Below are 12,490 nucleotides of genomic sequence, written 5' to 3'. Positions count from 1 at the left end.
GTCATTACTTTGTAAATGTTCACATAGTTGATTAGCAACTACTTTCTCAAGAATTTTAGATAAGAAAAGAAGATTAGATATAGGTCTGTAATTTACTAACTCATCTTGATCAAGAGATGGTTTCTTAAGTAAAGGTTTAATAACAGCTACTTTAAAAGCCTGTGGTACATATCCATTTACCAAGGATAGATTAATCATGTCTAAAATAGGACCACTGATCAGAGGGAATACCTCCTTAAACAACTTGGTTGGGATTGGGTCTAACATACAGGTAGAAGGTTTAGATGAAGCTAAAATTTTAGATAGCTCAGAAAGCTCTACTGCTTTTAAACAGTTCAGACACTGCGCAGGTTCTAAGGATTCATCCAATGCTGCCTCACTTACTGAGGACGAGGTAATCATGTTTGGGAGGATGCCAATTATTTCATCTTTAATGGAATCAATTTTATTTATGAAGAATCCCATAAAATCATTACTGCTAAGAGCTAAGGGAATGGATGGATCAACAGAGCTGTGGCTCTGGGTAAGTTTGGCAACTGTACTGAAGAGAAATCTAGGATTATTCTTATTCTCCTCAATTAATGATGAAAAATATGCTGCTCTAACTCTGCGAAGGGTCTTGTTATACAACAATAGACTGTCCCTCCAGATTAGGTAGGATTCCTCTTGGTGTGTAGAGCGCCATTTTCTCTCCAATTTCCTAACATTGTGCTTCAAGGAACGCAGCTCTGAATTAAACCAAGGAGCCAGCTTCCTGTGAATAATCACCTTCTTTTTCAAGGGAGCTACATTGTCTAATGCAGAACGCAATGACGAAGTCATACCGTTTACAAAGACATCTATTTGTGAATTAGAAGAAACAACATTGCTGCCATCTACAGGGCATTTCTGCAATACAGAGGATATTAAAAAGGGGACAGACTCTTTAAGTTTTGATACAGCATTATCCGATAAAGATCTACTATAATGGAACCCTCTTTTGGGGGTGGAGAACTCAGTTAGATTAAACTCAAATGTTATTAAAAAATGATCAGATAGGACAGGGTTGTGAGGAAATACTGTTAATTCTTCACAATCAATGCCATATGTCAGCACAAGGTCTAAAGTATGGAGCCAAGAGTGCGTCGGTTTATGCACATTTTGAGCAAAACCAATTGAATCTAGGATAGTTTTAAAGGCTACACTAAGGTTATCACATTCTGTGTCAACATGGATGTTAAAATCACCCAGTATAATAACCTTATCAGTATTTAACACCAAATCAGATAAGAATCATTGTTCTCAACATTATTGTAAAGGTGCTTTCATCGTGCAGGAATAAACAGTTATATAGTCTATTTCTACCTCTAGAGGGCGGTAGAAAACCAAGTCCAGAGTCTGGGACCGCCAGGAGTTTTACGTTTACGAACGTTTTCTAATATCTGAGAAAACCATTGGGTCTTAGAGAAAATTATTTTTGCATAACTTGTGGAAACAAGCAGTTTTTAATGCCATTCATTAATCTTGTTAAATGCAACTTCACTTTGTAAAATTATTGCCCCAAAATACTACTCCCATAGTACTACTATGGGAGTTTTATAAGTTTTATTTAGTGTTTCTGTTCATTGCCCATGGACAATCTAAGATAGCATTGTTTCAAATGGATTCCTCTATCTCTCCAGGATTCACTGAGCAGCTAACCATTCTTTCACAAATGTCTGTAGAAGCAGTCTGCGTGATGAGGTGAATCGTTTCATGCACCTTTGGCAACAGAGTGACTGGAACACCTGAATTCACTCATTTAAAATTGCAAACAGGGAATGTTATGTATTTTTTCACAGGCAGAACACTACCTGTCCTTGTTGAAAATCCCTGTAACTCAATCAGTTTAGGTGTTGACCTCTTGTATGTCTACAATTATTTTATCTTTACTAATGCATGCATCAAATTGAAAACCGGAAGCTCTTTGCACATTAAATCTGTTTGTTTTGCAATGCCAGAGAAGTGTGGCAGCGGTAGCAGTTGGGCCTGGCATTCAGCACTATATGAGTGCTAAGTGGAGGAGGAGGAGGTAATTTTATTTTTAAATATTGATGAATAAATATTAAAAAATTGGTTTCAATAGCAAGGGAACTTTTCTCATCCATGGCAAAAGTGCAATTGCTTAAGCACCACTATGGGTCTATCTGTGCAAATGCCTGCTAATGGTTTTAAAGATACAGTCAGGGAGTATGAGGGAGGAATGAATCTGGAAGAGATGGCCATCAACCCCAAGAACACAGTTTCAGTTGGGTTCTACAAAATCTAGTGCATTACCTGGTTGTACATCTGTGCCAAAACATGCTTTTATACTGGCCTGGAGAAAAAACTTGCTGGGTTATCAAGTGCCACAAATAAGGTCACTGTCAAGTACTCTCCTCATAACCTCCTGAAAACAATAAACATGTCCTTACAAAGTAAGCATGCGCTATCATGTAGATGGATAACACTACATACTGGCAATTTCAAGCAGGTACTGAATAAATTCTTACAAATTAAATTTTGAACGTAAAGGTTACTCAAACAAATGTTTCACATTTTATATTTAATGTATCATATATTTTATCAAAAAGTTTTAGATTATCATGTAATGTTTTTCACTCTTTACTTGATCCTCAACTCGATTAACAAAGAAACAACTGTGCTATAAGATCATGCTAAGGATGGTTCTATTGCCGACTGTGGTTAGTTAGAATCTCATAGAAAGCTTTAACTACTGCTGCTAAAAATCTAGATTTTAAAAGTTGTCACCAACTAGAATTATTTAGGTCAGTGTGGCCCGTATGGTTTTAAAGCAGTTTCTCATGGTAGCTAACTACAGTTTCAATCCAACTACTTCATTTTTTGGGGCAACATTAAGTAAAACCGACTACATAAATGGTTAATGGCTTGTACTTGAATAGCACTTTAACTGGTCCAACGACCCCAAAGTACTACATTACAATCAGTCATTCACTCATTCACACCTTGACAGTGGTGAGCTAGTAGCCACAGCTGCCCTGGACCAGACTGACAGAAGTGAGGCTGCCATACATCGGCGCCACCGGGCCCTCTGACCACCACCAGCAGGCAAATCGGGTGAAGGACACAATGACAGACAATCAAACTGGTGGATCGAACTGGCAACCCTCCAATTACAGGACAAACTCCTTAACTCCTGTGCCTCTGTCAACCCAAGTACATAAAGTATAATTTATTTCATAAGAGTAATGAACCGATGAATTAATATGATGCAGAAAGATAACTATAATTTATTCAACTCACCTTGCTTCAGAAACACTGACACTGAAAAGGCTTTACGCTGGAACATGCTACGATCTATTTGCTTCTCCATGAACCACGCGACTTCCAGAGCTAGTTCCAAAAAAATTATCCGGGAGAGAAACTACACAACAGTATTTGGTTGTGCATTGTACTATGGGATCTTTCTGATGCTTTGTCTCTGCGATCTAGCTGGCTTTATCTAAAAAATTTAAAACTGGGTAAATCATAAATATCCAAATAGAACCGCTAAACTGTATTTCACTTTAATCAGATTTAATTGGTGGATGGTGTGAAAACAATAAAGGAAGTCAGAATACTTAAACTAAATAAGAAGGTTATTCATCATTCAAATGATTGCACTTTTTAAGATCCTCCAGTGGCACCGACTGCACCCAGCACCCCCGATCCTTTGTCCCTTCTCCCTTTCACCGTAGCCACCACCGAAACTGATAAACTGATTGTCTTTCTCATTTGAATTGTTCAGTGTATTTCTCACGTTAAAGGTGGAACTTTCTGGTCTCAGTTTTTCACATTTTTAAGTTTTCAGAAAACCTTGTATCCTTACTTGTGTGTTTTTTGTAAATAAATTAAATTGATTAGTATAAAAAGGGGCTGATGTGGATGAAACTATCTTCTAGTAATAACTCTAAAGAAAAAGTTGCTGCCATCCTTACGTTGCAGCACTTTGCTCTCACATGTAAGAGGATTGCAAGGACGTATATAGCATTTGACAGAGTTTTCTGATCACGAGGAAATTCAAGCTTTTGTTTTTTTTTGCGACTGCAGTTGTTTTACTGGTTGCTGTATACCAGTGTTTATAGTCAGTCCTATCATTACCGTAACTTAGGATATTTTTTATCCCTGTGCCTAGTAAAACAAGAAAAGCTCACACAAGCCTGACATATCTCACTCCTAACCAGCTTTGAAATCCATGAACCATGGCCTTTGACAAATCAATTGTCAAGAAAAAGATAGCGTGTGCAACTAACATCACCCTCCAAGGAAAAACTGAATAAGACAAAGACAAACAGCAAACTGGTTTGGAGGGAAACCAAGAGTGTGTGATTTATTTATTATTGGCCTAATCCTGCTTCGCTACTAAAGGCCCATTTTTACCCCGGTTTAAGATTTGACAATAAAATAAGGAATCATTGATCAGAGGTAGAACGATTTAAATACATATTTAATTCATAGAAATTAAATATGGAGACAGAGTACATACCATTTACAAGATGTTGTTCTCACCGCGGTGGATAAATCTGTCTGTCTGTCTGAAGTAAGTTTTACCAAGACATTCCTTTTATCAACTTTAAACTCCTCCTACATGGCTCAGTGGGAGGATGACTGACCCCCTCTCCTGCTGACCACCCCCTCAGGACAATAAAACTCCATGTTTATCTTACGCTGAAGCAGGAAGCGACAAACCCCACTCTGCTTTCCTCAGTAACCTCAACTAAGATATATTTTTAATTCTCAACAACCCCTCTGTTTTGATCCCTCAAAGATCAAACCAATAACTAGGCTAAACTAAGTCTATGTCTTGAAACCCTTAAACAAAATGTAAATAGTAAAATGTAATATTGTAACCCACTGTCCCCTCTGTTGGCGACTTATGAAATCAAATGAAGTTCAAATGTTCCCCTTAAATGTAAAATAACCCAAGTATAAGCTAAAAAGCTACTAAACCTATCTGAATCTCTAACCTACTAGAATTAAGAAAAGTAAGCACCTTTATCCGAGAGGTGCAAAACTAAGATAAATGTGCAACTACCAGAAACTATTATATGATCTAAATATGACTTTAAGAGTCCTAACCTAGATTAACAAAATGTCTTCTTAGAAATAAAGATAACCCATGAAAGCTCTACACTCAGATCAAACCACAGAATAAAAAACAGATTTTCATGCAATGCAAAACCAAGATTCTAACAATACTAATATTGAACACCGTATGAATATGGAACTTATAAGACATATGCAGTGATTACAAAAACTCTCAATTTCTTTTCTCTCTTTTACACAATGCATTCAATTGTGGTCATGATGTCTTGCGTCTCGGAGATGTCTTCTTCTCGCCTTTAAAGAAGATGATTTAAAGAGTCAGTGTTCCAACCGCGGTCTCCACAGAACTGTATGTTAATCTTTATTAAAAATAAAAAACGAAAACAAAATAAAATTCCAGCTGCCCCTCCGTGGGTGGCTATCGGCGCCTCGAGCTGCCCCGTTGCCGGATGGCACGGGTGGGTGGCAGTTGAAAACCCTTCCAGTCAGCCAGCCTTAAACCCTCTGTTTGGCTGGTACACACGGCTCCTGGAGTCTGATGGGCCCCTGACCTCTGGCCCACCACATCTGTCTGTGATGACTTTAGCGCGCATCCTGTAATTCCGGAGGTTGACTTCGGTCCCGAAAAGCTCCTTTCAGTCATATGGAAACATATCCTGTAATGAAATTAACTGAACACTCCCACAAGAAACACACTTCACATCTTCCATTGTTCCATCTCCATCCTATTTTAGAAATGTAATAGTTAATGAGACATTTTATCGTAATTTCATTTTCCCCGTCCTTACGCTGTCCTGTAAGAAAATGCAACGACCAGACAAATACGTTAATCTCTGGTGAAGATTCCCCTGTCTGTAAAATCAAAAATTAGTTAATGCAGTTGTGAAATCAAAGTATAGTAACGAGACGCATGTAGGGCCCGTTTGTGTTGGACCAACCTTTTGTCTAAGTTTCCTTGAGACAGTGAGTCTGCTGCCTAACCTTTGACCGTTAAATTTAATCTCTTCTCTTAGCTCGGTTCCTGGTGTTAACTGGAACAATAGTAAAACCTTGTGACATGCACTTTTTAACAGAGTTATCTGCTCACAAGACTGTCATACTTCCTTGCTTATCACATACTCATTGAAGTGTGAATCCAACCATTGTTATATATCCTCATCTGTTTAGGTCACTGGGTTAAAGTTAACATTTATATTACTTTAAGCTACACTATTATATATAAGTGATTATATTTCCATAACACTGTTATCCTGTAAGAATGTCAGAATGTTCTCTGGATTAAAAATTAAAGATTACCATCCATCACACCTCACAAAACCTTTCAGCACGTCACCACACTTTGCTTCTGTACCCTTTACTTAGATGTCTATGCTGTAAAAAAGTTCCTATTTTTAATCTGAGAGGAAAAGCAAACCCTCATTTTAGTTCACCTATAGTTTTATCCAGTTGTTACAAATCCTGATCCAGTTTACTGCAACAGATATACGTGGCTTTGAATCCTTAACAAACTACCTGACACACCAATAATTTTAAAGTAAACTAAATATGCATTAAGTTACCCTCTGTTTATCTCTGTTTTATCCAGTTTTTTTTTAGTTTATGTAGTTTTTCTGTTTACTTGTACCAAGGGTTAATATAAAGTTTAAGGTCTATATAACTTTACGATACAGTGTTATCATATAAATGTTTATGTCATATCCCTCTGCTTGGAACAAAATTAATTTTGTTACAAAACATTAACAAAGAATAGTATTAGTCATCACAGGGAATCAATTAACTGCAAATAATTATCTGACTTGAAGCATGAAAAACACTGCCTTGTATCCTGGATTCAGATCAAAACTTAATGCAATTTCATAATCCCACAGATCTACAAGAAGTCCATCAAAAGTTGTTGTAAACTAATTGTAAACTAATATGCTCACAGCAAGTTGATGGTATGAGAATGCTGAGTGTTCCAAGGTACTTACATACTGATAAAATATTGGGTTTTACCTGAATAAAACACCTGGTAACGGCAAAGTCTGGTGAAAATCTGATAAGTTTTAGCATGCAACAGTTATATTGTACAATAGAAAAATCTCAATACTTATGAGTTATCAAGAGATAGCCTAACAGATCCGTTTAACCTAAAAAGTGTATCTCTGCAATGAATAGGAAACAAGACGTCTCACCCAAATCACCCCTTTGCCTGCTAGTGAGAGGCCCCCTGTGTCATAGAAGCTGATAAGAACTTCCAGTCTGTAAATTTATGGCATGCAGCTGTGAGCTTGCAGCATCACAGAACCCTAAATGTGAAAAATATCCCCACCCCAGTGGATTTTCTGCTAATAATTGTGATGGTAAAATACACCTTCTGCTGTCAATTATGAGCAATATGGTCCTGGACATAATAGAATTAAAACTCATGTTTAAAAGGAACATATCAGTTATATAATAAAAAATTTTAAGAGACAGTAGTATATTTTTCAAAACCGCAAACCTGTAGTGTTCGTATCTGCCCAATCGGCTGCCTTAAGAAGTTATTACCTGCACCAATCCATTTGCCTAGAAGCTCAACAAAAAGTTGGAGACACAGAAAAAATATTAGAAATCACTTTCCATTAAATTTGGTCAGAAGTATAGTGGTAGAAATAGAAGTCTGAATTACCTTAACAAAAAGTCTGTTATCAGTCTGTGGTCCTTGAGATGGACTGGACTGACATGTACAGCAGATCAGGCAGAAAAGAGATTGGAGCTTAGACGTCGCACTCACAGCTTCCATGTATGGAACTCCACATTTCGTCCCCCACGTGTTGCAGTGATTCGCTGTCGATGCACCTCAGTGACAAAGTTCTGGTCCACGACTCAGAAACTGGATGAGACATTCAACTCCAGTGTATGCAGACAGTCATTTTCCCTTGATAGCTTAGGATCTGTTCCGTTCATAGGCATTGGCCATTGTTCCAGGGTGAGGAAACATTGTTCATGGGAGCGTTATCCCCTTGCTGGGGCACTGACCTTCTTGAAGGTGAGGTGGTATTGGGACTTCTTGCCAGTATTTAGTGATGTGAAACAGTCCTTGGTCCAGTGTCCAGCGTAAGCAACTGTCCCAGATGTGATAGGTGCCCCACGACACACATATCGGCTGTAAATGCTCAGTTTTATTCTTCCAACCCCAAATCGGCACCGATCTGCGTCTCATGTCAGACGTGTCCATACTCCAGAACGAACAGACCTGTAACAAAATTAAGATAGAAAAAGAAAAACAGGGGGGAACGGAACTCCCCCACCTTAAATTAAAATAGAGACAGTTCTCAATGGAATCAGCTGCTTACTCTCACTCCTTCCTATGTTGTTTTCCAATAACTGTAATGTTACCAACTTTTAGTAATTAACAAACTCAAGCATTGTGTATCACCCTTCCTTTGAGTCACAGGCAAATGGTGTATCAAATATTGTCTGAGAGAGCGTATCAAGATTGAAATTCATCAGCTGTGATATTGAAGAGGGCACGTTGTTTTTGTTGTTGTAACACTATTACTCTAAATAATTCCCCTAAATTGGACTGATTTATTTAGGATCCACACCTGTGTGTTAGATCCATCCTAATGATTTTTTTTTTTCAGAAGATATCAAGAGTCCCAGTCAAACACAGGAACCTTCTGCTAAAGTGTATAAAGAAAATGCTGTGTAACTCCATCTATCAAGGAAAAAAATATAAAAAACACCAAAGGTACATTTTAAAACAGCTCTAAAATCAGTTATGCGCCTGTGTTTAGTAAATTTTGAAGTCAAATTCTGCCGGCCACACACAATCACCAGCAACTGATGTTGAAAAGTTCATTCACCAGAATTTGCACATTACCAAATGAACAAAGAAAAAAGATTCCTCGGGCTCTAAATTACTGTGTAACAAGGGCATCTGCATTTTGTGGGACTATGAAAATGTGATTACATATAATGAATAATTTGGGGACCGTTCTGTGATGATCCCGTAATATTGTCTATTTCTACTAGGTTCTGGCGCTCTGCAATATCAGTATCTATCAAATCAGCCGCAATATCCGTTTGCACACACTATTAAGGTACAGTTTAACCCAACTTTTAACTCTGTTTAGTTCTGCTTAATGTGGTTTTCCCAGGCTTGCAAATGAGCAAAAGCTGATAGGATTTACTACTCTCTAGTAAACAGCTAGATTGAAGTCTGACGGATTATATTTATTTATTTATCTATTATAACTAGGGCTATCAAACAATGAAAACCTTTTAATTACTTTTTAATCGCATATTATATTTAATGTCTGAAAGTATATACATTCATTAGGCATTTTGAAATGCTATTTTGCAATAGATAACGCTAGTTAAAATTACACTCTAACAGAAGGTGTTAGAAAAATATAAATGTCATCATTTCATTTTATCAAGCTACAGGCACTTGGTTTGTTCTAAGAGCTTGCTTTCAGGAAGGTACCATTGTTTTTAACCTAAGATAAAATTATTTCCCCAGATAAGGAATGTCTCCTTTATCTAACTGCACATGAAGCTGGTGATTTGATCATCACCCACAATGAAACTTGCTCCCTTCTTTGTTTACCCCCATGTTGTAAACTCAAGACCGTGATTAAATCTTCCTGACCTCATGTGATGTGTGACAAGAAAGACAAGGGGACAGAGGCAGCCCCGTGTCCGTTTTTGTTTTTTCCCAATTTATAATGCCTCAAACAGATGTTCAATGTTCTGTCAAATTTTTAACAACTGTTCCAAACTTCTAACCACTTTCTAACTTTTAGGCTACAGTTCAAAATAAAAAGTTTTCTCCAAAACTCACCAAAATGCAGGCCGTGGTCTCTCTCCAATGCAACTCACCCAATCAGCTTGCAGCCAATACCTCAAACGTTTTACTGCATTGAAATTCTCCTGCACTTCAACAAACATTATTAATGCATCAACCTTTTTTCTAATGATTTCCAAATTCCTCTTAGTTTTTCACCCATATTTTTACTTATCACTTTTACTTAATAAAATTAAACTGCGCCCCAGTCACCGCTCTTATCTTTAGGCCCACGCACGTGGAGGAATTCACACACACATACACAAGAGACTTCGAAGCCGCGCACACACAGAGACAGACTCAGACCGGAGCTTCTAATCATTCAAACCATGGATCCCATTTAAACCAAAATAAAATTGTTAAACCGACCAGGACAGACAACGTTCAAGACAGACAGCCTTGCGCGCGCAGAGGGTCTTCTCTTAATACCCTTCCACTCGACGAAACCAACTATTCATTTAAATACCACCTCGGTCTAATCGTCGTGCAATCAGAATCCTCGTTCTGATGCTAGAGAACAATATAAATGTCCCCTTGGGGCCCCTTTTAATCTCTTATCTTATTTTACAGCTCACTTTAAAGGTCTTGCTGTCTTAGCCTCAACTTTTAGATGGTTTTGTATTCTTGGCAGTACCTATCGCTACGTTTCTTTGGAGAGTCCCCTTTCTCCGAGGTAACGTTCCACCTCAGTGTTAAAACCCCAGACTCGTCATTCCTGGAGAGGGAGCGACCAACTTCCGAGACTATTTTTTATCTTTGTAATTTTATCTTTTTTATTATCTTTTATTTTATTTTTCAACAGCCTCACAACTTAACGGCTTCTTGGCTTTTATCTCTTTTATCATTTCTATAACAGCCTCACAACTTAACGGCTTCTTGGCTTTTATCTCTTTTATCATTTCTATCTTATTTTACGGTTTTCCGACGTGGACATACAGATAACTCTCATTCTCTCATTTCTCGGTTTCAACATAAATTCTATTTAAACCTATTTGTACTGTTCAGCCTCTGATATTTTGAGAAGAAAGCGTCTCACTTACAGCAACACTTGATTTAGCCTACATCTAATCTTTAGCCAATAGGAGAATCAAAATCTCCTTACTTTTTTTTCGGGTCGACCCTGTTTTGCTGTAAGTGATTACTTCTTCGTGCCCAATTTCAAAAGGTTCCTCCATTTTAATGTCATATCCGGGTCACGGCTAACCAAATTGTGATTTATTTATTATTGGCCTAATCCTGCTTCGCTACTAAAGGCCCATTTTTACCCCGGTTTAAGATTTGACAATAAAATAAGGAATCATTGATCAGAGGTAGAACGATTTAAATACATATTTAATTCATAGAAATTAAATATGGAGACAGAGTACATACCATTTACAAGATGTTGTTCTCACCGCGGTGGATAAATCTGTCTGTCTGTCTGAAGTAAGTTTTACCAAGACATTCCTTTTATCAACTTTAAACTCCTCCTACATGGCTCAGTGGGAGGATGACTGACCCCCTCTCCTGCTGACCACCCCCTCAGGACAATAAAACTCCATGTTTATCTTACGCTGAAGCAGGAAGCGACAAACCCCACTCTGCTTTCCTCAGTAACCTCAACTAAGATATATTTTTAATTCTCAACAAGTGCATATCCAGTACTTTTGGAAAGAGAGCACCAAGTGGATTTGCAGACGTATTGTCAGAGATGTACAAATAGTGCTTTGCCAGCCTGTAACAAGTTAAAAAATGTTTCTTTCTTATTATGGTTTAAACATTGCTTCATAGTTGTGAAAATTATTGCCCTCTCTATGAATACAAATACAAATCTTGGCTTGCATTTTGATGTAGTTCTTGCTGCGTTTTTCTTTTCAGATGCCTCCTGTGTCTCTGAAAATCAACTTATTTATACTTCATGCTTCATATTTGGTATTTAATATTATTAAGCAAGAGAAAGTAGTAAATATGGCAGCGTACTACAGCGTCAGATAATGAACGCAATCAAAAGCAACACAATATGCGCTGGTTTGTTGAACTGATACTTGTGATACGTGTGTCTGTCTAGTGAGAAAACAGGTTTAGATTTGCATATTACTCTCTGCACGTCATTACTCCCTGCGCATAGCACCTGGGCACGTGATAAAAGCATGTTTGCTTTTCTCTATTCCTATAAACATATTTTAGCTTGATCACAAACATTCATTATGGATTCCACCTGAACAATTCATCAGATAAAATCAAACTTTTAAAAAATATTTTCTTGACACCAATTGCATTACTTGAGTCAACGGCTCATAAACTGACTTCTTTATTTACTGGAGCAGGAGGAGAAACTAGACTGCACCCCGTCTGATATAAATTATATTTACATTTCTAGCTTTTTAACAGTTTGTCTGATAGTGACTGGATTTGTTTAGTGTTAATGTATCCTCCCCCATTCAGTGGATGAGACGGGGAGGCGGCAGTTTTGAAGCAGGAAGTTATGTGGAAAGAGCATGTGAACGATAACAATTAAGCGGCAGATCAAAGCACTGTATCAGAAAATAATAAACATGATTGTTTTTAAATTCCAAGCAGACAAGTCTGAGCTCGTCATATTCTGTGTTACAAGAGGACAGCAGAATACAGGGT

At 37.6% G+C, this 12,490-nt stretch overlaps 1 protein-coding gene across 1 annotated transcript in view; it reads right to left on the bottom strand.

The window, feature by feature from the left end:
* LOC105932272 (cadherin-like protein 26) overlaps nucleotides 1–12,490 on the bottom strand; it is an 81,850-nt gene that overhangs the window by 46,592 nt on the left and 22,768 nt on the right. The gene's annotated exons all lie outside the window — the stretch shown is intronic.

Source organism: Fundulus heteroclitus, chromosome 1 (genome assembly GCF_011125445.2).
Source record: "Fundulus heteroclitus isolate FHET01 chromosome 1, MU-UCD_Fhet_4.1, whole genome shotgun sequence".
Lineage (NCBI taxonomy): Eukaryota > Metazoa > Chordata > Actinopteri > Cyprinodontiformes > Fundulidae > Fundulus > Fundulus heteroclitus.
This window is presented reverse-complemented; position numbering and strand designations above follow the sequence as displayed.